General features: G+C 32.9%; 1 long non-coding RNA gene across 1 annotated transcript; it reads left to right on the top strand.

Annotated features, from left to right (window-relative positions):
- Positions 1-1,586: 1,586 nt before the first annotated feature.
- Positions 1,587-3,121, top strand: LOC131632663 (uncharacterized). Its single transcript, XR_009293075.1, has 4 exons — positions 1,587-1,665; positions 1,790-2,139; positions 2,255-2,361; positions 2,755-3,121. It is a non-coding gene; the product is annotated as an uncharacterized LOC131632663 (long non-coding RNA).
- Positions 3,122-25,795: the final 22,674 nt, after the last annotated feature.

A 25,795-nucleotide genomic window follows, 5' to 3' on the forward strand; every position in this document is an offset into this window, starting at 1 on the left:
TTCTGACCCAGTCATGATAGCTCCGGGCTATCATACTAGCTTCCGACCCCAGATGCTTTAGTACAAATTCGGTTGTGACTACTTGTTAGTATTGCTCGGTATATCCGACGTGGGCCCCGGTCTAGAGAATTTTGGAATCCGTACAGTTGGTAATTGCATGCGCGTGGAATGCTCTCAACTATTGGATTAATTTGAGAAATTGGCATGATCTCCTCGTGATGGATACTCAACAACGCTGAGGAAAGAGTCTACCTACTCTTCGTGCAGCAACTTATTTTTTAGCCGGTTCAATAATAAAAAAAAGTATAAGTTTTTCAATTGGAATAAATTCAATTATCAAAGAACCTTTCACTTTTGGTACCTTTAGTGTAAAATGGTTGAAAATAAATGAATAAAATAAACCATTTAAGTGTGAGAAAATTGTTGGTTAGAGAGATAGAGACAAAGACATGAATATTCAAAGGTAGCAAATCCATTCCCACTAATTTTATATAAAACAACACCTGTGATAACACCTGCATATGCCACAAAATCTATAATATAAGAAAATTTACTGTTCTGGATTTCACCAAAATACCCTTTGATTAACTTAGTCTAAATTAATATTTTTGGGGCAAAAAATGTCTTTTGGTTTTTTACAAATAATACCCTTTTCTTGCTGAGCTGTATGTCATTATCTCAACTTCAAATTTCAATTTCTTCTCTCTGTCCTTTCTCTCATTCTCTCATTCTCTCTGTCTTCCTTTTTCTCATTCTCTCTCCGGAACTATTTCATTCTTCTTCTCCCTCTTCTTCCTCCTCTTATTCTTCCTTCTTCTTCTTTACAAACCGTAATGATACTCTCTGTAACACTTTGATAACGAAGCCCTAATCCAATTCGATAACTATGCATGAAATCAGGGTTTTGGAAATCCTATAAAAATGAAGATGCATAAAATTAGGGTTTTGGAAAAGCATCAGATGCTCTGAATCATGGTAGAAGTCGTAATGCTCGACATTTATCAGATGTTTAGGTGTATGATATGCTCAGGTGCTCTGAATCATGGACTTTTTTTAGTGAGTTACATGATTTAGCTGTTTGCAGGTTTATGATTTTAGAAGTTTGATGTGGTCTTCTCTAAAGCTAAAAGCTGATACTAGAAAAGATGATGGCAACAGTTCACAGTAAAATCTGCCAAACGATATTTCTACTTCTGGTTTTCGTTTCTGTTTCAGTTGTGAAATATATTGGCTGTGCAGTATGATAACTCCTTTTTATTGCTGTTGTGTTGATGAGTTTTTTCTAAAATAGGCTTAACTTTGTTTTGATGTACTGGTTTCTATTGTGTTGATCTACATCATATATGTTGTACTGTTGTTTTTTGTTTTGTAAATAACTTAAAATTCAATAACGGGTGGGGATTCAAATGAAGGAAAAGCAGTGGACAGGAAGAGCAGTGGATTTTCAAGAGGTGCTTCTGTGTATAGAGGTGTGATAAGGTATGGCCTAAAGTGATTTTCTTGCTGTAATTAAATTCAGCTTTTTTAATGAATAGACGAATAATTATTGAGTAGTGTTTATCTTTTTCTTCTTGTCCCAATTTTTCAGACACCGTCAACATGGAAGGTGGCAAGCTCGAATCGGACGGGTTGCGGGAAACAAAGACTTCTATCTTGGTACATTTAGTAAGTTCTCTTACCCTCCCTCGCTAATTTGAACCCGTTTGTTATGACTTTTTTAAATATGTAACATATCTGGATCCGTCACCGAACGTCTCAAATAGATGATATAACAAATTCTATTCTATAGGCACACAAGAGGAGGCTGCAGAAGCATATGATATTGCAGCAATCAAGTTTAGAGGAACAAGTGATGTGACCAAATTTGACATAAGTAGGTATGATGTCAAGAGAATTTGTTCAAGCTCAACTCTAATCGCCGGAGACATCGACACCTTCTCAGTCGCCTCCTCTAGCTATTACCGACGGCGAACAACAGCATTCTGATGAATTGTCCAACATGGTGTGGAATTCGAACAAAGACGAGCAACCACCGCAGAACGAGTGTGGAAACAACACCGATGAATTGTCCAACATGGTGTTTCCTCACTTTATTTAATATCTTTTGCATTTTAGAGATATCATGGTTTAATGATTAGTGTAAGATCCAAATATTATATACTAAACAATTTATTGTAATTTGTCTTGAAAATACTTTTCCAAATCTAACTGTTTGATGAAATTTGTTACATGATTATGACTGTGGCCTTGTCAGAATCAACATCTTTAACCAAGTTATTGTTGCTAATAACTACTTCACTGGATCGAACGAAAACCTCAAAAAATGGATTGGCCATCCAAGATTTGAGCTTATCCGTCACGGTAAAGTCCATCATTATTTACTATTCAACAATCTATGTATAGAATTTTTTGTCGATGTATCACATTGAATGGTAATCTATTTTTTGTTCTATTTAGTAGTACATCTTTGAACACTTGTATGGAGGTTGTAAAATGATTTCCCTTAACTTAAAAGGATACAAAAGTTGTTTCTATATGAATTGCAATTTTGATCAGCTGGCATTGTGAAACTCGAAATTGTGACAATGATAGATTGAAATTCAAATTCTCCAATATTCACTATATTTTTCCTTCAATTTCTCACCTCATAGCAAACAATATTCGCGACAAAGTCTGTACTGTTTTGGCTTTTGTGGTGGTAGTCTCAAGTGAATGTATGTATATGTGGTTATGAATCTTGTATTGAATGTGCAGGTTTGTATGTCAGTTTGGACAAAGATTAGACTGTATATCTGCATGCTTGTCTGGGTTGGAATGATGGATAATCTGGTTTTGTCAGAAACGCTGGCGGAGTCGGAAACTGCGGAAGTGGAGAATCAGTAGCTATAGATATTGTTGCAGTTTTGGGGAGTTTAGTTTTTTTCTAAGATGCTGTCTTCTTGTGCGACGGTTTCCGGTGATGTGTTGAATATGTCGAGAGCCATGGTATAATGTTTTCGCATGTATTGGTGCATCATGTTGCAGGTGGTGTTTTGCAAAATTTGTCCTTGCCGGAGTAATCGTAGAGCTGCGTCTTCGGCGGCCATCTGAGCAAGCTACGGGTCTGGTGTATGTTGTTTTATGGTTTAGTTTTGGTACTGTCATAATTTTGTTGTTTGGATTGGTGTAGTTGCAGAATTATGCATTTGTGGGCATTACTTATGCCTGGTTCATTAATAAATTTAGTTGGCTTTTAACAATATTCAAAATTCTTTAACATTTTCATCAAGCAAGCCAAATGCAAGAGGGCATATGCCAAAGTTCTTAGGAATTAGTAGTTTGTTTCACGAAGTGGCAAATTAAAAATAAGAGAACTTGGTAGCAAACTTTTGAGTTATAGCAAGTTAGCAACTTAATACTATGTGAGACCGATCACCCAAGAGGATATATTGTAAAATTTGAAAAGAAAAACAATATTAAGTACACAAACATATGGTACTGTGGACGTTAGTCACATAACTTATATATTTAGATGAATGGTGTCCTTTATAAGTTAGTGACATAACTTTTATTTTTGGAAGATTGGATTTTTTAGAGGATACATCATTATTACAAGTTATATGAACATCAACCAACTATAAGTTCCCTTTCATAAAACTCTTTGGAGCTGGAACATTTTTCTCTTTATGTTTATCTCTTGCCAAAGCTAATAATATTCAATCTCTTTTGCAAATGGTATGATGTTTACGGTATTAGACTTCATACAAACTTTGAATTTGAATTAGCGATAAAAACAAATTTCACACTTACTATATAAAACATATTTTGATCAAATCATAACTTATAATTTTTTAAAACACAAAATTAAAATAGTTTTAACGGGAATATAAAGTTAGTGATCAAAATATTAAAAAATAATGGCATAACTTTACTATTGGTTCAAATATTTTTGAAAATAATGCAAAACAAAATTAGTATTTATATACAAAAATATATATAATGTTGATTCAAATATTTGTATATATGGAAATAATTATAGACACCAATTTTTTATCGCTTTTAAAAATAATAAACTTTTTTATTGAATAATTTAATTTTTCTTTTTTTAATTTTTATTATATTTTGGGAACAAATGCGCGTGCATACCAGTACCCGTGCGAATGCACGGGTATCCCGCTAGTTACCTATATAAAAATTAGAAAAATAGTAAGAATACTCTTTCTAACACTCTTTTAAATACTCACTCTTTTATTCTCTTTTATTGGTTGAAACATGCGTAAATACTACCATTTTAAGTAAGATTTATTTTTAAAGTTTAGAATTCATACATGTTTAATACTAAAGTGAATGTTTAAGAGAGTCTTGTAAAGAGAGTATCTAGCACTCCTCTAAAAATTAAATTAGTGTGCTGTAATGTTTATGGGATCATGTGAACTATTTAAAAATACTTTGCAATTAGTTAAAGATCTTGGCATTTTGATGATAGATTCTCATAAACCAACTAGTTACATTTTTGTCAGCGGGCATAATAACTTAAATAGTTATCTAATGATAGAATCAGAAATAGGTCTAGTAGCCACGTGGTTGATGGTTCCTAGTTGGACATGTTATATAGGTATGATAGGGTTGTTAAGATTATTCTCAGAGTAGATTAATAAGAGTTGCAGAATAATGCCATTTCCAACATATTTGGGAATATTAGTGTCACATAGATAGAACATGTGACTGCTGAAATGTCAATGTGCAATAACTTCTTTAAGGTTATGTTTGGGAGTTTGGAGGGGAGGGGAAGGGAGGGCTTTAGAAAATAGAAGGAATTGGGTGAAAATGATAAAAAGATTTTGAGTATGAGGGTTTTGGAGGGTTTGAGTTTATTCATAACACCAAAAACCCCATAAAATGGGGAACTCAAAAATTATATCGAAAGAGGGTTTTGAAGGGCTTACATAAATTTTCCAAATATCTTTTAGGTTGTTATACTATTTTGAAAATTAAAAATTTAGTAATGATAATAACTCTTTTATCATTCTAAACAAATTCATTTTTTCATAAAATGTCAAATATTTTCCTATATTTTTTTAAAATTTTGTTTTTGGAAGTCTTTCCCTCCCCTCCGCTCCAAACTCCCAAACATAGCCTAAGATTCTGTTTTCTTTTTTAATCATATAAGACATTTTTAATTTGCAATGTATTGACCGTTAAATTTTTTATAGGCATAATTCAATCATTTTCTTATCGAACACGGAAGTGAAAATGGAGAAATTAAGGAACAGCAACTCAACAAAAATCTTTCTTAGGGTTTATTTTATTTGGTGAGTTAGGTTAGAGTTAATTGTTTTAGTTGTTATATCATCATTATATAAAATGTAGCATATATTCATGGTAAGAAACATCTTATCATTAAAGCCATATTAAATTATTAAAAAAAATTATTTTATTGTTAAATCATGTTTCTCAATAAATTGCATGTGGATTTAGACATAGCGTCAATTACGGTGAGCAAAATCGGCAGTTATTCGCCAAGCCGGCCCGTGCACTCCCAAAAAATGGCGGGTAGGATTAGGATATTGGGCCCGCTGCCACTAAAGTCCGTCCTATCAAAATCCATCGTCCGCCTAAGCTCGTCGATCCCGCCAAAGTCCGCCGCCCGCTAAATCCCTCTCACTTATTTGTTAAGTTCGTCTCACCTTAAACCCGCATTTTTTAGTTAATTTTAGTAATTTAAATTTTTGATGATTTTATTTGTAAATATATGCAATATTTTTTTAGCTAAAATTTATTTAAAATATACTTTATAAAAAATTGTTGTGAAAAATTTAATTGAAAGATAAAAAAAGACTATTAATCTATTAAAAAAATGAAAGAAAATTAAATAAAAAAAATAGGCGGGCAAGTCCGCCGCCTGCCAATCCGCCACCTTGACGGAGCGGACATGATTTTTATATCTATTATACTAAGCGGGCTTGCCCGCCCCACTCACTTTTCGGCGGGCTTTAAGCAGGGCGGGACAGATGACTCGTTTTGCCACCCCTAACGTCAACAACAACAATAATAAAATTTTGTCTCATTAAATATAATCGACTACATAAATTAATTTATGTCATAATATTTTATCTTAAATTATGTTTTTATTCAAATCTTTAATGAAACAAAAAACTAAGTGATGAATATGCTAGATTTATAGTAGATAATATTTTTAAAAATATATGTGTTGTAAGAATCCTAAGAGCAATTTCAATGAGGGTTAATTTAAGTGAGTATTCCATTTACTATTTAAAAGTTCAATTTTTTTTTTTAATTTTGAAGTATGCCGAGTGGGGTTATTAGGGTGGTAAAACGAGTCTGGTCTGTCAGACATTTTTGTTTTGTCTGTATTTTTTTAAGATGAGATAAGATTTTAAATTTTGCACCCTCTAATATGTCAGCTTCGTTTCGTTTTTGACGAGATTTTGTGACCGAAAACGTTAAGATGAAAATATATAATTTTTTGGCTTAAATTGTACAATGTCTACGGGTATGCCCCGCCCTACACTCATTTTTTTAAGAGAAGAAACCAAGTTTTAGACCCGCACCTTAAACAACCCGTCCTATTTTTTTTTTGACATTTGTATGGCAGGCCTCAATGGGACATAAATGTCCATTTACCACTCATATAGGTTGTCGTGCATTCCGTCCGTCAGAAGTCCATTTTCTTAGTTATTTTATTGTAATATTAATATATTTTTTTTAATTTTTTAATGAAAATATTATGAAACTCAATGAACATAGTGAAAGAAGAAGATTCTCATTAACCATGGAGAAGTTACAGTGCAAGTATATATACAAGTAAAGCTGAGTTACACCATTAGCTACCTATGCTAGCTTGTATAGTATATAAAACTCAAGCATGTAACTGAAATATAACAGACTTCTAACTAACTATGTGTGCTATTGATGAGCTGTTCATGCATAGGATTTGATATCCCCCCACAAGATGAAGGTTGATAAATGTTTATCATCTTCAGCTTGGATATGAGAGCATTGAAAGGTTGAGGGAGAAGTGGCTTAGTGAACAAGTCAGCAAGCTGATCATGTGACTTGACAGGGAGGAGTTTGAGGACACCTTGATTCTGTTTTTCTCTGACAATGTGGCAGTCAATCTCTAAGTGTTTCGTACGTTCGTGGAAAACGGGATTAGAGGCGATATGGATTGCACTCTGGTTATCACAATAGACAACCGGCATTTTGAGGCATTGAACATGGAGATCCCACAAGAGAAACAACAACCATTGAAGTTCACATGTGGCTGCAGCTAGGGCACGGTACTCAGCTTCTGATGAAGATCTGGACACTGTTAGCTGCTTTTTGGAACGCCATGAAATCAGTGAGCGACCAAGAAAGAAACACTGCCCAGAGATGGATCGACGAGTGTCTAAGCATCCTGCCCAATCAGCATCAGAGTAGCCATGCAACTGCAATGTGGAATCACGAGGAAGCAGTATACCACGGGCAGGGCAGGATTTGAGATATCGTAAGACACGACAAGCAGCATTGAAATGTGTAACTGTGGGATTGGACAAGAATTGACTCAGCTGTTGTGTGCAAAAGGTGATGTCTGGCCTGGTGGCATTGAGGTATAAGAGTCTCCCAATGAGTCTTCGATAAGAAGGGATGTCGTGATAAGCTTCACTCGAATCATGATGTAATTTGATAGAGGGATCAGCAGGAGTGGATACAGGCTTTGAATCAAGGAAGCCAGAGTCCTCTATTAAATCCAAGCAATACTTTCGTTGGTAAAGAAGAATGCCAGCTTGAGAATGAGCAACTTCGATACCTAGAAAATATTTCAGTTTGCCAAGGTCTTTGATCTGGAAGGTTGAATGTAAAGCCATTTTGATGGAGTGTAATTCTGCATGATCATTGCCGGTGACAATGACATCATCTACATACACTAACAGAATGGTGATACAAGTATCAATGGATTTAATGAAAAGGGAGTGATCAGAGGTAGCCTGAGTGTAATGTTGTGCAAGGAGAAATGCTGTGAGTCGCTCATACCACCTACGGCTAGCTTGCTTAAGGCCATAAAGAGATTTCACGAGCTTACAACCCTGGTTAGGTTTCGCAGTGTGAACTCCGGGAGGAATAACCATGTAGACATCTTCTGCAATCTCTCCATGCAAAAACGCGTTGTTGACATCAAGTTGATGGATGAACCAGTTTTTGCAAGAGGCAAGAGCAATGACAGTGCGAACAGTGGTGATCTTGGCAACTGGGGAGTACGTATCAAAGTAATCTAGGCCCTCGATTTGATTGTAACCTTTCGCAACTAAACGCGCCTTGTATCTCTCGATAGAACCATCGGCAAGATACTTTATTTTATACACCCAACGACAACCAATAGGCTTTATTCCTGGTGGAATATCAACGATCTGCCATGTCCCATTTTTTTCAAGAGCTGAAAGTTCAACTTGCATTGCTTGGTTCCAGCAATCATGTTTAGAAGCTTCACTATAAGTCTTAGGCTCAGAGTTAGAGATCAGGGATAAAGCATACTTAGAGTGAGCATAAGAGAGATGATCATGCGAAATAAAATGGGACAAGGGATACGAAATACCTGGGGATGATTGCCTTGAAGTATGGAGAGAATTGCATATATAATCTTGTAGGTATTGAGGATGTTGCCTTATTCTAGAAGATGATCGGGTGAGAGATGTAGGATTAGTAGGTGGAGTATCAGAAGAAAGAGGCTGGGGTGGATTGGATGAATTTGAAGCTGGAGTTGAAGGTGTGGGAAACTGAGTATCAGGGGTTGAAGGAGTGATGTTAGAAGGATTAATGGGAGACTTGGATGGGAAGTAAGACCAAGGAGTGGAGTCTTGAGAATCAGTGGCATAACTACTGTATGGTAATGTGTGTTCATGAAACGTGACATTGCGAGACACAAATATCTCAGAGGTGTGAAAATCAAGAAGAACATAACCCTTCATGCCAGTTTTATAGCCTAAGAAGATGGATTTACGGGCACGAGGATCAAGTTTGGTTCTTTGGGATTGGAGAGTTGATGCGTAACAAAGTGAGCCAAATACCTTAAAGGTATCTAGGGCAGGAGTGGTATTATGTAAAACTTGGTAAGGGGACTGGTTCTGAAGGATTGGTGTAGGGACACGATTGATGATAAAAGTAGCATACTGAATGGCATAAGACCAGTAAGATTTGGGAAGTTTAGATTGAAATAAAAGTGCTCTGCCTACATTTAAAAGGTGTTGATGTTTCCGCTCGACACGGCCATTTTGCTGTGGGTTCTCAACACAAGACCTATGGTGAATAATGCCTTTAGAGGTATAGAATTGGTTTAGGAGAAATTCAGGACCATTATCGGACCTGATGGTTTTAGGAGTGACATGGAATTGAGTAATGATCATGTTGATAAAATTCTGTACATGTTGAGAAACTTCAGATTTAGACTTAAGTAAGACTATCCATACAAAGCGAGAATGATCATCTAAGATGGTTAGAAAATATTTGTGATTATGAATTGAAGGAATAGACAAAGGGCCCCAAATGTCAAAGTGTATAAGTTCAAACATGTGGGAAGCTAAAGAATGACTAGGGTAGTAAGGCAATTTTCTTTGTCTAGCTAAGTGACAAATGTCACAAGTGGCATGAATATCAAAATCAGAAAAAGAGTACAATTTTGACATTTGAGTTAATCTCTTAGGGGACATATGACCAAGTCTGAAATGCCAAAGGGCATTTTTAGGTAGTACAACATTTTGATTAGAATGGTGTGTATGACAAGAGTTTGCTTGAGATGGAATATGAGCTTGGAGAGATCCAGGGAAATCTTTAGAATGAGCATCCTCTAGCTGCAAGATATACAAGCCATTCTCCTTTTTACCCAAACCAATCATCCTCGAGGTATTCAGTTCCTGCAATAGGCATTGATCAACAAAGAAAACAGCAGAACATGTCAAGGCATGGCAAAGTTTAGAGATAGATATGAGGTTGAGATTAAATTCAGGTGCAAAGAGAACATGGTTAAGATAAAGGAGGGAAGTAAACCTGACATTACCAGCATAATGAACAGTGGTACTATTGCCATTAGGCAATGTAATCTTAACAGGTGCAATTTTATAATAAGAGTGAAAAAATTGCAAAGAGGAACAAACATGATCATTTGCCCCTGAATCCAAAATCCAGGAATGAGGAGCTTTAAGCATATGCTGAGTGGTATTGCAAAAAATACCTGAGGATTGGTCACAAGGTAGCATACTAGTGGACACTTGATTAGTAGTAGCACTAGCAGCAGGAGCAGATGAATTAGCTTGTTGCAATAGAGTAATCAACTGGTCATACTGAGCTTGTGTAATTGGTGTGTTATTCTGAGGCTCAGGATTTACAACAAGAGATTCAGTGGCAGGTGTATCCACTTGACTAGCATTAACAGATGATTTATTCTTGTTGAAATTGGGATGGCCATGTTTTTGGTAGCAGAAATCAATGGTGTGACCAGTTCTATTGCAAAAGGTGCAAACACGAGGAGAGGATTTCTGAAAACCTTTATGTTTGAAATCGGATTTCTGAGCAGCATTCACAAGGATAGAAGAATCATCATTGGGAGTAGTCGTGTGATGATGACTCTCTTCTTGCACAACAAGAGAATAAATTCGATTGATGGATGGTAGGGGATCCATGATCAATACTTGAGTTCTTACAGCAGAAAACTTATCATCAAGACCTGTGAGAAACTGTATAGCTTGTTCCTCAAGGCGATGATCCTGAGCTTTCTGCACTGCATGGCATCTGCATCTATGAGCACAAACACAAATAGGTAGAGGGCGATGGGAATTAAGCTCTTCCCATAAGCCCTTAATCTCAAGAAAGTACTCCATAACAGACCTAGAATTCTGACGTAGATTGTTAATCTTGGAACGCAAAGTTAATATGCGAATGCGATCGGCCTTAGAGAACCGTTCATGAAGATCGTGCCAAGCATCTATAGCATTTTCATGAAATAAAATGGTGGAAGCGATTTGGTCACTCACCGAGTTGATGATCCAAGATAGAATAAGGTGATTGCATCGTTGCCACTGTGTGAAGTTGAGATGATCTTCATCAAGAAGATCCATCGAACCATCAAGAAACTTAAGCTTGTTTTTGGCGCCAAGAGCACGCTGCATGGAGCGACTCCATGTGAGGTAATTGGAACCATCGAGCTTCGGTGTAACGATGACAGTGTTAGGGCCTTCACTGGGATGAATGTAGAAGACAGAATCAAGGTCAAGCTGAGAATTAGGTGCGATACGCGGAGGCATGGTTGGATCGATGATGTGCACACAAGAGTGTGAACGAAAGATGAAGAAACAATGAAAAGAAAGAGACGATCAAGAACGATATGCAGATGAAAAACCAGCTGCGAAGAAAAAAAATGAGAAGTTCAACAAGATGAATGAGAAATCTGAAGACTAGTCATTGATAAGGGCTTGATACCATATTATGAAACTCAATGAACATAGTGAAAGAAGAAGATTCTCATTAACCATGGAGAAGTTACAGTGCAAGTATATATACAAGTAAAGCTGAGTTACACCATTAGCTACCTATGCTAGCTTGTATAGTATATAAAACTCAAGCATGTAACTGAAATATAACAGACTTCTAACTAACTATGTGTGCTATTGATGAGTTGTTCATGCATAGGATTTGATAGAAAAGTTAAAATATTTAATATTGTTTCATAAATATGTAAAGTAAAGTTGAATAAATAAAATAAAATATTATTATGTAAAGTGAAATTTTGAGATTCAATATGAGTTAATTAGAGTTATGCTATTAAAGTTACTTTATTAAATAAATAAATTTAAATAATGTGTTAGTGGGATCAGGGTCAGTCTAATTAATGCAGAGGTTCCGTTCTAATTTAAAAAATGAGTTCAAATTTAAAAAATAAATACAATTATAATAATTTAAAAAGACATATAAAAATACAATTATATATTAAATAATGATATATTTAATTATAATTATTTTTAATTTTGATCTTTGCCAATTTTTATCATAGCATTTTTTTTATTTATTAGATTTTTATTATAACATTTTATTTTATTTTATTTTATTAATATTCATAAAAAAAATTAAACCTTTCAAAATTTGAGGTCTCTTAAAATTTGAGATCATGTGATGTTGTAGGATGGGTAAAATAATTCAAACATAGCTTGCACAATAATGTGTTTTAAGTGACAATTGAAATTTGTGGTTTTCAAATAATAATATGGAGATAAAAGTAGCCGCAATTTATTTGGAACTCTCACCTCAATACTATTTCGATTATGTATTTCTTCTTCTATTATTTTTTCTCCTTCACTAAAAAAAGTGTAATAGAAATTAATGAAATTAAAAAAAAAATTGATAATAAGAAGAAGAGAAAAAAAATATTAGAGACATAAAAATAAAAGAGAGAATGAGGTAGTTGGAGAGAGAAAATTAAAGAAGAAGATCCAAATCTCTTGCAACATGGTTAAATGTAACTTTTAAATTAAAATAAAATATTTTGTGAATTTTTAAATCACTTTACATTTTAAAAATGCAGAAATATGGCAATCCTATTTTTTAAACCATATCATTTTATTATATATTAATATTAAATATGCAGGAGAAATACAATAGAATAGAAACAAAAAGGTGAAAATATAATATTATAATTTCTACCTAAAAGTTAATAGGACATAATAATCTATTTTTCAAGATCTGCGAATGGAGGGTATAAACTATAAAGATGGGGTTCCAAAACAAATCGGCATAAAAATGTGTAGGGTATAAACTATAAAGGCGAACTTCGATAAGGGGATCCCATCTCACCCCTTCTTTTTGTCTTAGTTATGGAATATTTTCACCGGGTACTCCAAGACTTAAATCTAAATCCCAATTTCAATTTTCATCCAAAATATGAAAGATTGAAAATTATAAATCAGTGTTTTGCTGATGATATTTTACTTTTTGTGAGGGGAGACATTGAATCTATGAAGCTTATCATGGAAAAAGTTAGACAATTCTCAGAAGCATAAGTATACCAAAAAGTAAGATTTATTTTGGGGGAGACAATACCACTGTCAATCTCATGCAACAAGAGGTTGGTTTCGCCATTGGTTCAATTCCTTTTAAGTATTTAGGCGTCCCTCTAGCTAGCAGGAAACTGACTAAATCCCAATGTCAACTGTTAATTGAGAAAATGTTGGTACGGTTAAAACACTGGAGCATAAAATTACTTTCTTATGTTGGTAGACTCCAACTTCTGAAAAGCGTGATTTTCTCCATTGCAAATTTTTGGATTCAAATTTTTCTGTTGCCTAAAAATGTTATAGCACACATTAGTGGTATTTGCAGGAGCTTTTTATGGACTGGAAAAGAAAATATATCCAAAAAAGCTCCAGTTGCATGGGACCATATTACTGACCCTATTTCTGCAGGTGGTCTGAACGTGATCTCTCTCTTGGAATGGAACATACCAACCATTGGTAAGCTCCTTTGGAATGTTTGTGAAAAGAATGATAGGCTTTGGATTAGTTGGATACATTCCTACTGCCTAAAAAAGTCAGATCCTGCTACTTTTCGTCCTAATCCTCATTGCTCTAGGATTCTCAAAGCAATTTTCAAACATCGGGACATTCTCATGCAATCACGAAGAAATAGAAAGATTTGGAATACATTACGTTTTATATGGGATTATCTGAGAAGGTATTAAATTATGCCAATAGGTTCGAAGCTTGGTTGAAAGGGATGGAGGCAAGATATATTTCATTAGGAGGCAAAGAAAATAGTTGCAGAAGGAGGTTAAGTGAATGGTAGGATGAGTACGATTTCTAGAGTCCCACATCGGTTGGTTTAGGGACATAGTTAGTTTTTATAAATAAAAAACACATACAATAAAATAAATTGATCACCATAAATTAATCTAAAAAAACATTATTATTTATATAGTATATATGTATGCGAACATTGTAACTACTAAAATGCATAAATTAATCACCATAAACTAAGACAATTTAATTTATTGATTATATTGGCGATTCATAGTCAAAACTTCTTGTATATCAGAACATAGAGAAAACTATTTTTTCTTTATAATTTTTTAAAACGAGATATCATAACAAGAATTGAATCAATAGTGCTTGAAGCATATTTATGTATAGAGGGTGATTTTATTGGATATAGACCTTATTTCACATGCCCTACATAGTTGAAATTATAATTCAATGTTCAAGGTTTATTTAGTGATGGAGGTGGTTGTTTTGGATCTGGACCTGATGGAACACGTCTTTTGATTTCATAGAATTCAGAGTTATCTGTTTGAGGCTTATCCATTAATGGGGGTGGTTGTTTTGGGTCTGGACCTGATGGAACACGTCTTTTGATTTCATAGTTGAATTCTGAATATTGTGTTGGAAGTTTATCAATTGACAGGGGTGGTTGTTTTGGATCTGGAACTGATGGAACACGTCTTTTGATTTCATAGTTGAATTCTGAATATTGTGTTGGAAGTTTATCCATTGATGGGGGTGGTTGTTTTGGATCTGGACCTGATGGAACACGTCTTTTGATTTCATAGTTGAATTTTGAATATTATGTTGGAAGCTTATCCATTGACGGGGGTGGTTGTTTTGGATCTGGACCTGATGGGACACGTCTTTTGATTTCATAGTTGAATTCAAAATTATGTGTTTGAGGCTTATTTAGTGACGGGGGTGGTTGTTTTGGGTCTGGACCTGATGGAACACGTCTTTTGATTTCATTGTTGGGTTCAGAATATTGTGTTGGAAGCATATCCAATGACGGGGGTGGTTGTTTTGGATCTGGACCTGATGGAACACGTCTCTTGATTTCATAGTTGAATTCAAAATTATGTGTTTGAGGCTTATTTGGTGATGGGGGTGGTTGTTTTGGGTCTGGACCTGATGGAACACGTCTTTCAGTTTTATAATTGAACACAGAGTTATCCGTTGGAGACTTATTTGGAGCTGATGGAACAAGCCTTTTTATTTCATTTTTGATGGAATCAAAATTTTGTGTTTTAGACTTATTTGGTGATGATGGTGATTCTATTGGTGGAACAAGCCTTTTGTTGTCATAATTTATGAGATTTTATCCTATGACAAAAGAAATGAGTAAGATTGATATAATACCACCAAAATGAACCTTTGAAATGGCCATCTCAATTGGTTTGGGTTTTGGTGTGTCGTAATCCTATATAAATATAACAGAAATGCTATTCTTACACCAAATCTTACACCTACACTGTATGTACGGACGACACTGTTCATGTACGGACGACACTGTTCATGTACATACGACACTGTTCATGTACGGACGGATACTATTCATGTACGGGCGTTTATTTTTAATACCTGGGCGTGCATTAACCAACTTCATTACTTCATTAACCAAATTTTTACACTGCATTAACCAAGTTTGATGACTGCTAAAAAAATTTTTAATACCTGGATATTGCATTAACCAACTTTATTACCGAATTAACCAAGTTTTTACACTGCATTAACCAAGTTTGGTGACTGCTAAAAATTATTTTTAATACCTGGATGTTGCATTAACCAACTTTATTACTGAATTAACCAAATTTTTACATTGCATTAACCAAATTTAGTGACAAATGTTTGGTATAAGTATTGGTGTAACAATTGAGTGTATGAATAGCATTACTCTAAATATAAAACTTCTTTGGTGTATTTTTTTACTTTTGAATTATTTTCCATTTTAGAAGAATCATAATCCAATTTCAAAAACTCTATATATTTTTATTCTTTGCATTTCAGTCATGCTTTCGATTTTTCCAATTCAACCGGTTTTTTTCCTATTTCTTATTATTGATTATGTTATGAGTCAAATTTTATTTTTTTATAACCAATCTTGAATTTCAATTTTTTTAATGACAAATTCTTAGTAGTTAATTGTTAGTATATAACACTTTATTTTTTAAACTTCTTTAATGTGTTTTTTTAACCTTTTAATAATTTTTAATTTTAGAAGGATCATAATGCATTAACAAAATTATTATATATTTTTATTCTTTTGATTTCATACATGCTTTCAATTTTTTCAATTCTTTTTATTATGGATTAGTCTGTGGTTAGGACTTGAAATGAATATAATTGAGTCGAATTCGTCCCAGTTCAGGTCGATTTAATAGGAACTACTTTAGTTCAAAACTTGGCTCGAATTCAACACGAACATATTTTTGAGTTTAAACTCGACTCGTTTTATGTTCACGAACAATTCAGTTCAACTCGTTAGGTGTTACTCGTTTTCTTCACAGACCTATAAAGCGTTTTTTCAAATATTTTTTAAATATATTTAACATTTTAAAAATATTAAAAGATATATAAGGTTGAAAAAAATATAGGGTTAAAATTTGGAGGGTTAAATTACACCGATAAATTACACTAATAATTACACTCTTTTTAACTCTTCATTTTATTTCAATCTAATGATTATTACTATAGTCTCCACCCACATATGATAATAATGATAATAAGTCAGGGTGACCTTGAGCATGAGCTCGCAGGGCGGGAGCCCCTGAACCTCATAATTTTAGGGGCACCAAAATTTTTTTTTTACTCCTTTATATATTAAAAGAAAATTTTTTATAATAAAAAATACTTACTAACAAAATTATAGGGGCACTACAAAGTCAAAATTAATAAAAGAATATAATTTCGCATAAATAAAATATAGAATACAATGCATTAATTCCCCTAAAATGTAATCAATTAATATATCCATAATTTTAGCAACTAACGAATTTAATTGAGACACTAAAATTAAAATAATGATATAGAGAATATTTTATATTATTGATAATGTTATTTGAAAGGTTAAAAATCTTCCGACGGTATCAAATTTGGATTAAGCTGTTGATCTTGATGGGAAAATTTTGTTTGAAGAATTGAAAGTTATTAGAGAAGTTTTAACAGTTGAATCAAAATCAGGCTATATGATATTGAGTTCTTTAAAGATTTTTAATTATTTTTCTAATGCATGGATAGCTTATAGAATAATATTGACTATTCTTATCAATGTTGCATCTGCTTTAAAGAAGTTTTTCTAAATTAAAATTATTAAAATCTTATTTGAGATCTATTAAGTCACAAGATATATTAAATAGTCTTACGTTGATTTCAATTGAAAATAGTTTTTTGAAGAACCTTGATTATGACCAAATTATTAATGATTTTGCAAATAAAATACTAAGAGGATGATATTTAAATAATTTTAAAGGTTTGGTCAAATTTTTATAGGAAAAAAGATCAGATCAAGAAGAAGAAGAAAAAGAAGAAGAATAACTCTCTTTATAGTGGTTTATATTTTGATGTAGTATAAAGTATAAACATTGATTCAAAGATCAATACTTGTATTCTTTTTGCACAATGTCAAATGAAAATGTGTTTTTTATTCAATTATTTTTTTTTATCTTTATGTATTAATTATTAAAAAAATATAGGGGCACCACTCTTTTGATTCGCCCAAGACATCAAAATTCAAAGGACCGGCCTTGTAATAAGTATATTATTTTATCAAAACTTAATACATTTCTTTTATAAATTAAAATAATTTTCTCTAACTGTTTCTAACAATTTACATATTTATTCATATTTAAAAACAAATGTGATTTTAAATATTTCTTTAAAAAAATAATATATATTTTAATAAAAATAATAATTTCATCTTATTTTTATAAAAATTTCATTTCCTATAAATTAAATTCTATTCTTTTTAACTAAAATATATAATAAAATTGATACATTTTGAAATAGAATACGAAATAATGATAAAAATATGTATTTAAAATAAAAAATATTAATAACAATAATGAGTACATAAAATAAGTTAGTTATAAATTAAAAAAACAACAAAAATATAAAAGTAAACTGAAATTTGTTTAAAAGTTGTCACTTTATAATTTTTTTTCCGATATACAATGTAATTACTATGTACTCATTACTTATTATTTGGAGTTTTATCCGTTTTAAAAAAAAAAAGTATTTTTTAAGATTATTTTACTATTGATAAACTTATTAATATCATAGTTCAATGTATTTGAAAAAAATAAGAAAAAAATTCAATTAATAAGTAACGAGTATATTATAGTTATTTTGCCAATAAAAAAAATATAAACTGAACAATGAAATAGATAAATTTTCTTTAAATTCTTTTTAAAAATTAACTTTAAATATCTTTTATTTTTTTTCTCATTTCACAACTAAATTACTATATACTCATTATTGTTATTTAAGTTTTATACTTTTTATACTGGTATTATTTTATATTCTATTTCAAAAATATAACAAATTTATCAACTATTTTAAATCAAATCAATAGAATTTAATTTTAATAAATGAAATGTGTTTAAAAATAAGATGAATTTTTTATTATAAACATAAGAATTTTTAGAATTATAATTTCTTAAATATGAATAAATATATGAATTGTTAGAAAAAGTGAGTGAAAGTTTTTTAATTTATAGAGGAATTTATCATGACTTGATAAAATGGAATATATTTATTACAAATTTGGAGGAGACCATAGTAATAACCATTAGATTAAAATAATATATATATATATATATATATATATATATATATATATATATATATATATATATATATATATATATATATATATATATATATATATATATATATATATATATATATGGGGACGACTCAAGTGAGAACACTTGGTTATTATGAGAAATGAGAACAATGAATCATGATCGTTAAATTTTAATTTTGTTGATTTTAATGGACTGGATTGGTTTCTCTTTCTAGATTGATTTAAAATAAATATTAAGGATTATAGAAAGAGAAATCAATCCAGTCCATTAAAGTCAACAAAATCAAAATTTAATGGTCGTGATTCATTGTTCTCATTTCTCATAATAACCAAGTGTTCTCACTTGTTCTCACTTGAGTCGTCCCCTATATATATATATATATATATATATATATATATATATATATATATATATATATATATATATATATATATATATATATATATATATATATATATATATATATATATATACACGACGTATATTATGAGAAGGTGATATTTATGTGAGAACATTAGAATAATCTGAACCATTTGATTTTAAAATAAAGGGTGAAGATTATATGTCATTTCTTTCTCTCTTCTCCATCATTTATTTTAATAATGGAAGAAAAAAATGACACATAATCTTCAATATTTATTTTAAAATTTAATGATTAAAATTTATTCTCAAGTTCTCACATAAAAATATCATTCTCATATTATATCATTATTATATTATACGTCCTCTATATGATAAATGAGATCAGGAGTAAGTCTATAGATCTGGAGGTCAATTTTTTTAATAAAATTTGTATTTTATTTTATTTAATGAAAAATTATTAATAATTAATTGTTACTATATATATTTTCATTCTTTAAACTTAAATGGTGTGTCTTTTTTAACCTGTGAATGATTTTTTTTATTTTATATATTTTAATTTTTTTCCGTTTTTTTATTAAGGATTATTTTATGGGTCAAATTAATTTTATAAAACCAAACTTGTGTTTTAAGTTTGTTTAGTGGGAAATTGTCATTAGTTACTTTTTAGTTTACAAAAATGCTATTCTTACACCAATTCTTACACCTACACCGTATGTACGGACGACACTGTTCATGTACGGACGACACTGTTCATGTACGGACGAATACTATTCATGTACGGACGAATACTATTCATGTACGGACATTTATTTTTAATACCTGAAAGTGCATTAACCAACTTCATTACTGCATTAACCAAATTTTTACACTGCATTAACCAAGTTTGATGACTGCTAAAAATTAATTTTAATACCTGAATGTTGCATTAACCAACTTTATTACTGCATTAACCAAGTTTTTACACAGCATTAACCAAGTTTGGTGACTGCTAAAAATTATTTTTAATACATGTATGTTACATTAACCAACTTCAGTACTGCATTAATCAAGTTTTTACACTGCATTAACCAAATACGGTGAACAGTGTTTGGTGTAAGTATTTGGTGTAATAAATGGTGTAAGAATAGCAATACTCTTTACTTTATAACACCGCATCCTTTAAATTTCTTTGGTGTTTCATTTTTTATCCTTTGAATGATTTTTTATTTTGGAAGGATCATGGTCAATTACAAAGTTTTATATATTTTTCATTCTATCCATTTCAACAAATGGCTTCTATATTCTCGATTTAACAATCTCTTTCCATTCTTTTTATAAGGAATTGTTTTATTGGTCTTTTAATTTTTTTTAAGAGGAAACTTGTGTCTCAATTTTTTTAATGACAAATCGTTAGTATTTAATTGTTAGAATATAGCACTTCATCTTTTAAACTGGTTAGCTTAGCGGTGGAGATTTGGGTTTTGAGAGTGTGCTTTTCTCAAAATTTTGAGTTCGAATCCTGCTAGGTGCTATCAATCCTTACGGGGGCCAGTCCATACAAAACTTTGTTCTGGCTTTAAACGAAGTCCCTGCTAGTGGACGGTGTGGGATTGGTCCCTCTTAGATTAGTCGGTTGTAAGGCCAAATACCAAGATTTCCGAAAAAAAAACTTATATGGTGTGTTTTCTTAAATTATTGATTTTTAATTTAAGTTATTGATTCATAATCCAATCACAAAATTTATATACTTTTATTCTTTCCATTTTTCAATTCTACAATCATTTTCCATTCTTTTTACTAATTATTACTTTATAAGTTATTGGATTATAAAAGTTATTTATTTATAAATATCAACAAGTTGTTTACATTAATATATAATATAACTAAATATTGCCGCCATAAATTAAATCACACACCTATAATAATTTACACTCGTTTAACTTAGTTATTTATGCGTATTTCTTTTGAACTTTAAATGATTTTATAATTTAGAAGGATAATATGTATTTGCTAAAAGTACAATACGTAACAACCACTAGTGGTCAAGGGCTGTAAGAGGCTTTTGAATTTGTTGTAGGATTGAGAGCTAACTCACGTAGAGGGTGAAACTCTCTTTATATGTTGTTTTTTGTGTGAGAATGAGATTGTCCTTCCCAACTCTAAGACTGAGATATTCATAGCCATATTGGGTCTGGATGCTATGCTCAATAGGAGTAGCAATCCCTCCCAAGAAACTATGAGAGTGGATAACTAATCCCTGTTATTTAGGGGAGTGTACATGGTTTCCACCACTTTCTCTTTGTCACTGCGAACTAGAAATACATTATTCCCATAATCATGCGGCTCAAGAAAATCACGAAAGACTCAAGCAAAATATCTGAAGAAAGGGCGTCCCATCCAAAAACGCGTGCTTAAACTAAGAAAAGGGAGACCATGAAGGAGCCATGGGAAAGATGCTGAGTCCCATGCCTCTTCTTCACCCCCCTTGGGGAGGGGGGCTTTTTAAAATAAACCACTACACAATCCCTCATACACGAGTGCTAGTAAAGCAGGAAGTGTTTTAGTTTCATCTCATTAATTCGATCTCCCTGAATGGAACCTTAAATGGAGCCTTTTAAACGAGGCTTAAGTGGAATCTCTCCAACGAAACTTTAGTCAAGTCCCTTAAGCGAGACTTTATCGTGTCCCAGGAGATACTTTTAGTTGAGTCTCTCTGGAGAGACTTTAGTTGAGTCATTTAGGCAAGACTATAGTTGGGTTCATCTGGAGAGGCTTTAGTTGAGCCCCATAGGCAAGACTTTAGTTGAGTGCTGATCCGCTGTCGCACGCGGGTCAAAAACGAGTTAATTTGCAAAACTATAGTAACGACGGTAACGGTAACTCGAATATCGTCTCACAAGGATTCTTGAATTTACTAACTGAAATCGAATTGGGGGGGGGGGGTTGGTTTGGTTCGATTTTAAGAAGAAAAGTGCTTAAAATAAGTGATTCTGAAATAAGCTGTTTTGAAAATAAGTGATTATGGAGTTAAGCTAATCTGCTGTTTCAGTTCCTATCTATCATCGATTACTACAATATCACTGTCCTAAGCGGAATCTATTCATATTTGATCATAACAACAATCCACAAGCGAGATAGAAATTATAAGAATTATGTTTCTCTTTTCACCGAATTAAGCAAACGGTTAATAAAATCAGCGGATTAACGGATTAAGCAAACGATAATACGCATTCGATTGTAGGAAAACATAAATCAATCAAATTAACAAAACTATATATGATGATTTGAATTAAGCAAACAAACAACATAAACAGAATTGATATGAATAGAAAATGAATTGCGAAATTGTATAAACCTCAAGTTTGGAATCCGAATTACAGTAGATTAACTCAGCAGGGATTAGTTCGCCATGGATCAATTCGTACAACCTTGATTTTTCGTGAAATAGTCGATAGTTGCTACTGTACCGCGGCTGCTAACCTAAGGGACAATAGCACAACCCGTTTTACAATCCAGCTGGGTCAAACAGACGACCCAGGCCCAAAACTAATTGACCTGAAACTTAACTATAACTAGTGCTGCAACTTCAACGAATTTTCTGGCTCTTCTACAGTCCGATTCTGACTTCGACTCCAACATAAGAATTGTAGCTCTTTCTCTTAGCTTTCCGTCGATTATTAGAACGCCTCAATCGGACTTTTGGAACTCCAGTTATGATCGTTTCCGTGCAGACTGTTAAAGCTGAAAATTAAATACGAAAATCAAATAACAATAAAAATAATTTAAAATATAAAAACATTATAAAATACAAAAATAAGACAAGCAAACCATGGAAATGTATAAGTACAACCGTAGAGGAATGTGCATCAAAATGAACTGATCAAATTCCCCCACACTTGAACTTTTGCACTCCGAGCAAAATGAAAAACAAAACAAAGAAAGCAGAAATACATCAACAGTTACTCATCCTAGGCTATCAATCTTCTTTGGGTAAGTTTGCATCGACAGGTACTAATCTTGCACACTAAGGACATCGTAAGAACACTAACCACAGATATGCAGACATAAGCCTCCTAAATACACAAACCAATTCAAATCATATTATTATACCATAGCCTAACTTACTCATCCTTTTTGCTCTTTTTCATTCAGGCGCAATCACATTAAGCCCGTTATCTCCACACACTTATAGCAGGACGACCGGTTAGTGACTCTGATCCTTTTGCACGGGGTTCCGGTACTTGCGTGGCATAACCCTTTGCTTACTCAGATGTAGTTGCGGGGGATCGGACCGTAATCCTCCCTACCAAGTTCAGCACCAGAAACCGCTGAACCAACTAACAAAGAGTTTTGAAAACTTTTTTTTTTAAGATTACACAACCGTTGGGTTAAGTGACCGGGTGAGGATCACCAAACTTAGAAGGTGTATTACCTTTTTCTTTTCTCTTTTTTTTTCTTTTCTTTTCGGAACATTCACTTATATTCATCGGCTTCCTGCGTAAAGTGTGTGAGAGATGGTGCCGACTGCTGAAATAAACTACGCAAGAGCTGTCAGAGAATGAGAATTTAAGGCTAAAACATAATAAAAAATTCAAATTGATTTCCATATGCAGGAGACTTACGGTGTTAGAACGATACCGATCTTGTGAATTTTTCCCACGTCTCCGCAAACTCGACTCAAATCAGTCTATAGCCTAAAGCTTTCAAGAAGATGCATTTTTTTATTGGTTGAAATTAAAACAAAAACAAAAAAAAATTTGAAAGAAAACAAAACAAATAAATGATTCTCTCCCCCACACCTAAGACATACATTGTCCTCAATGAAAGAACATTAATATAAAATAAGAGTGAGAGAAAGGAAAGAACACACCCGAGTAGTCAAGGAGGATAAGTGATCACATAAGCTGCCTTTCCCAAAGAGAGGTCTTCTATATTCTCTTCTTCCAAAGTGGAGCTCTCATGGAGTAGCTTTTGGTAATGCTCATCGTCCTTAAAAAGTAGTTTAGCTCCTTCTCCTTTTATTCCAGGATCAAAGAATGTTCTTCTAAAAGTAAAAGTGTCAAATGGGCACGTGAAGGTGCTCTCATCTTTCACAACATCAAGGAACCAAAGGTTATGGGGCTGCCTCACTACTTTTGCTGCATCTTCAAGTGAGATCCTATGCACACACATGGACAAACTAATATCATAAATGTCATCCAAGGTCCATCCAATTCCTTTGTTATGCTTCTTCAAAACCTGCAAAAACTTACTTTCTTGATCAAAATAAAGTTTAGAAGAAATTATAACCGGAAGTTTTTCATTCATCTCTAAATAAGCATATTTAAGATTTTCAGGAATTGGTTTCAGCTCTTGGGAAGGTGGTTGTTCAATGGATGGTTTGTTCCGGGCAGCCGGGGTGTCGAGAGCTTCATCTACATGAACAACTTCATTTGCAACCTCATCTGCAGTAAGAATATCATTTTGCAAGGCAAGCTCAATTTCAGCACAAACAGAGCAAATACTAGTGTCAGTACAAACATCACAAGAGTAAACATCATCAAAACCAGACAATGATGGAAAATCATCTGCAAACGAATCAGTACAAATATCATCAACATTTTCAGAAAGCAACTCTATTTGAAAAATGGATTGCTCATCCAAGGGTTGTTGGTTTGCTCCTTGAGCTTGCTGCATGGCATTCATCAAAGTGGCAAGTTGTCCAATCTGTGTTTGCAAAGTATGAAGAGTAGAATCTATGTGTTGTTGATACTGAAGATTATTTGCAGCCATTTGTTTGACAATATCCTCTAGTGAAGGTTCGGAAGGTGCAGAGCACACAACCTGAAATTCATTCAGATGCATATGCGGCGGATCCTCACCTGCAAAACCATTAAACCTAGGCAACAAATGTGTTAAACCATATTCCAATTCAAAAGGTGCCTCAGCCGCAGGATACTCAATGCATAAACCATTATAGTTCGCATCAAGGGCACCCAACTGCGTCAAATTTCTTTGTTCAGCCATGGTTTCAACAAACACAGAAATATGAGTCATGTCCCATACAGGCAAAAACAAATAGAAAGAAGGAAAACTATTAAAATAAATTCAGAAAAATACAAAAACACAAAATTTAATCTACTGAAGCAAAATAAGAATTTTGAGAATTTTTTGGATTTTTTCGACTCTATGAAAATAGTAAAAAATTCATTAAAAATAGAAAAACGATGAATTTGGAGATTTGGGGTCGAATTCCCTTACTCTTTTAGAGTAAGGGAGTATTGATCGCACGATTTTTCTCCTCCCAGTAGGCAAAAACTGATTATCGATCAGACTCAATTTCCAAAAAAAAACATTTTTTCGACTCAAAATGGCGTTATGGCCGAAACCGCGAGGAACCTATGGCCTAAACGCATAAACACTAAACCTATGACTCTAATATCAGTTAATAACGACAAGAATCCCCGGCAACGGCGCCAATTTGATCCGCTGTCGCACGCGGGTCAAAAACGAGTTAATTTGCAAAACTATAGTAACGACGGTAACGGTAACTCGAATATCGTCTCACAAGGATTCTTGAATTTACTAACTGAAATCGAATTGGGGGGGGGTTGGTTTGGTTCGATTGTAAGAAGAAAAGTGCTTAAAATAAGTGATTCTGAAATAAGCTGTTTTGAAAATAAGTGATTATGGAGTTAAGCTAATCTGCTGTTTCAGTTCCTATCTATCATCGATTACTACAATATCACTGTCCTAAGCGGAATCTATTCATATTTGATCATAACAACAATCCACAAGCGAGATAGAAATTATAAGAATTATGTTTCTCTTTTCACCGAATTAAGCAAACGGTTAATAAAATCAGCGGATTAACGGATTAAGCAAACG

Source organism: Vicia villosa, unplaced genomic scaffold (genome assembly GCF_029867415.1).
Source record: "Vicia villosa cultivar HV-30 ecotype Madison, WI unplaced genomic scaffold, Vvil1.0 ctg.000977F_1_1, whole genome shotgun sequence".
In the NCBI taxonomy this organism is placed as follows: domain Eukaryota; kingdom Viridiplantae; phylum Streptophyta; class Magnoliopsida; order Fabales; family Fabaceae; genus Vicia; species Vicia villosa.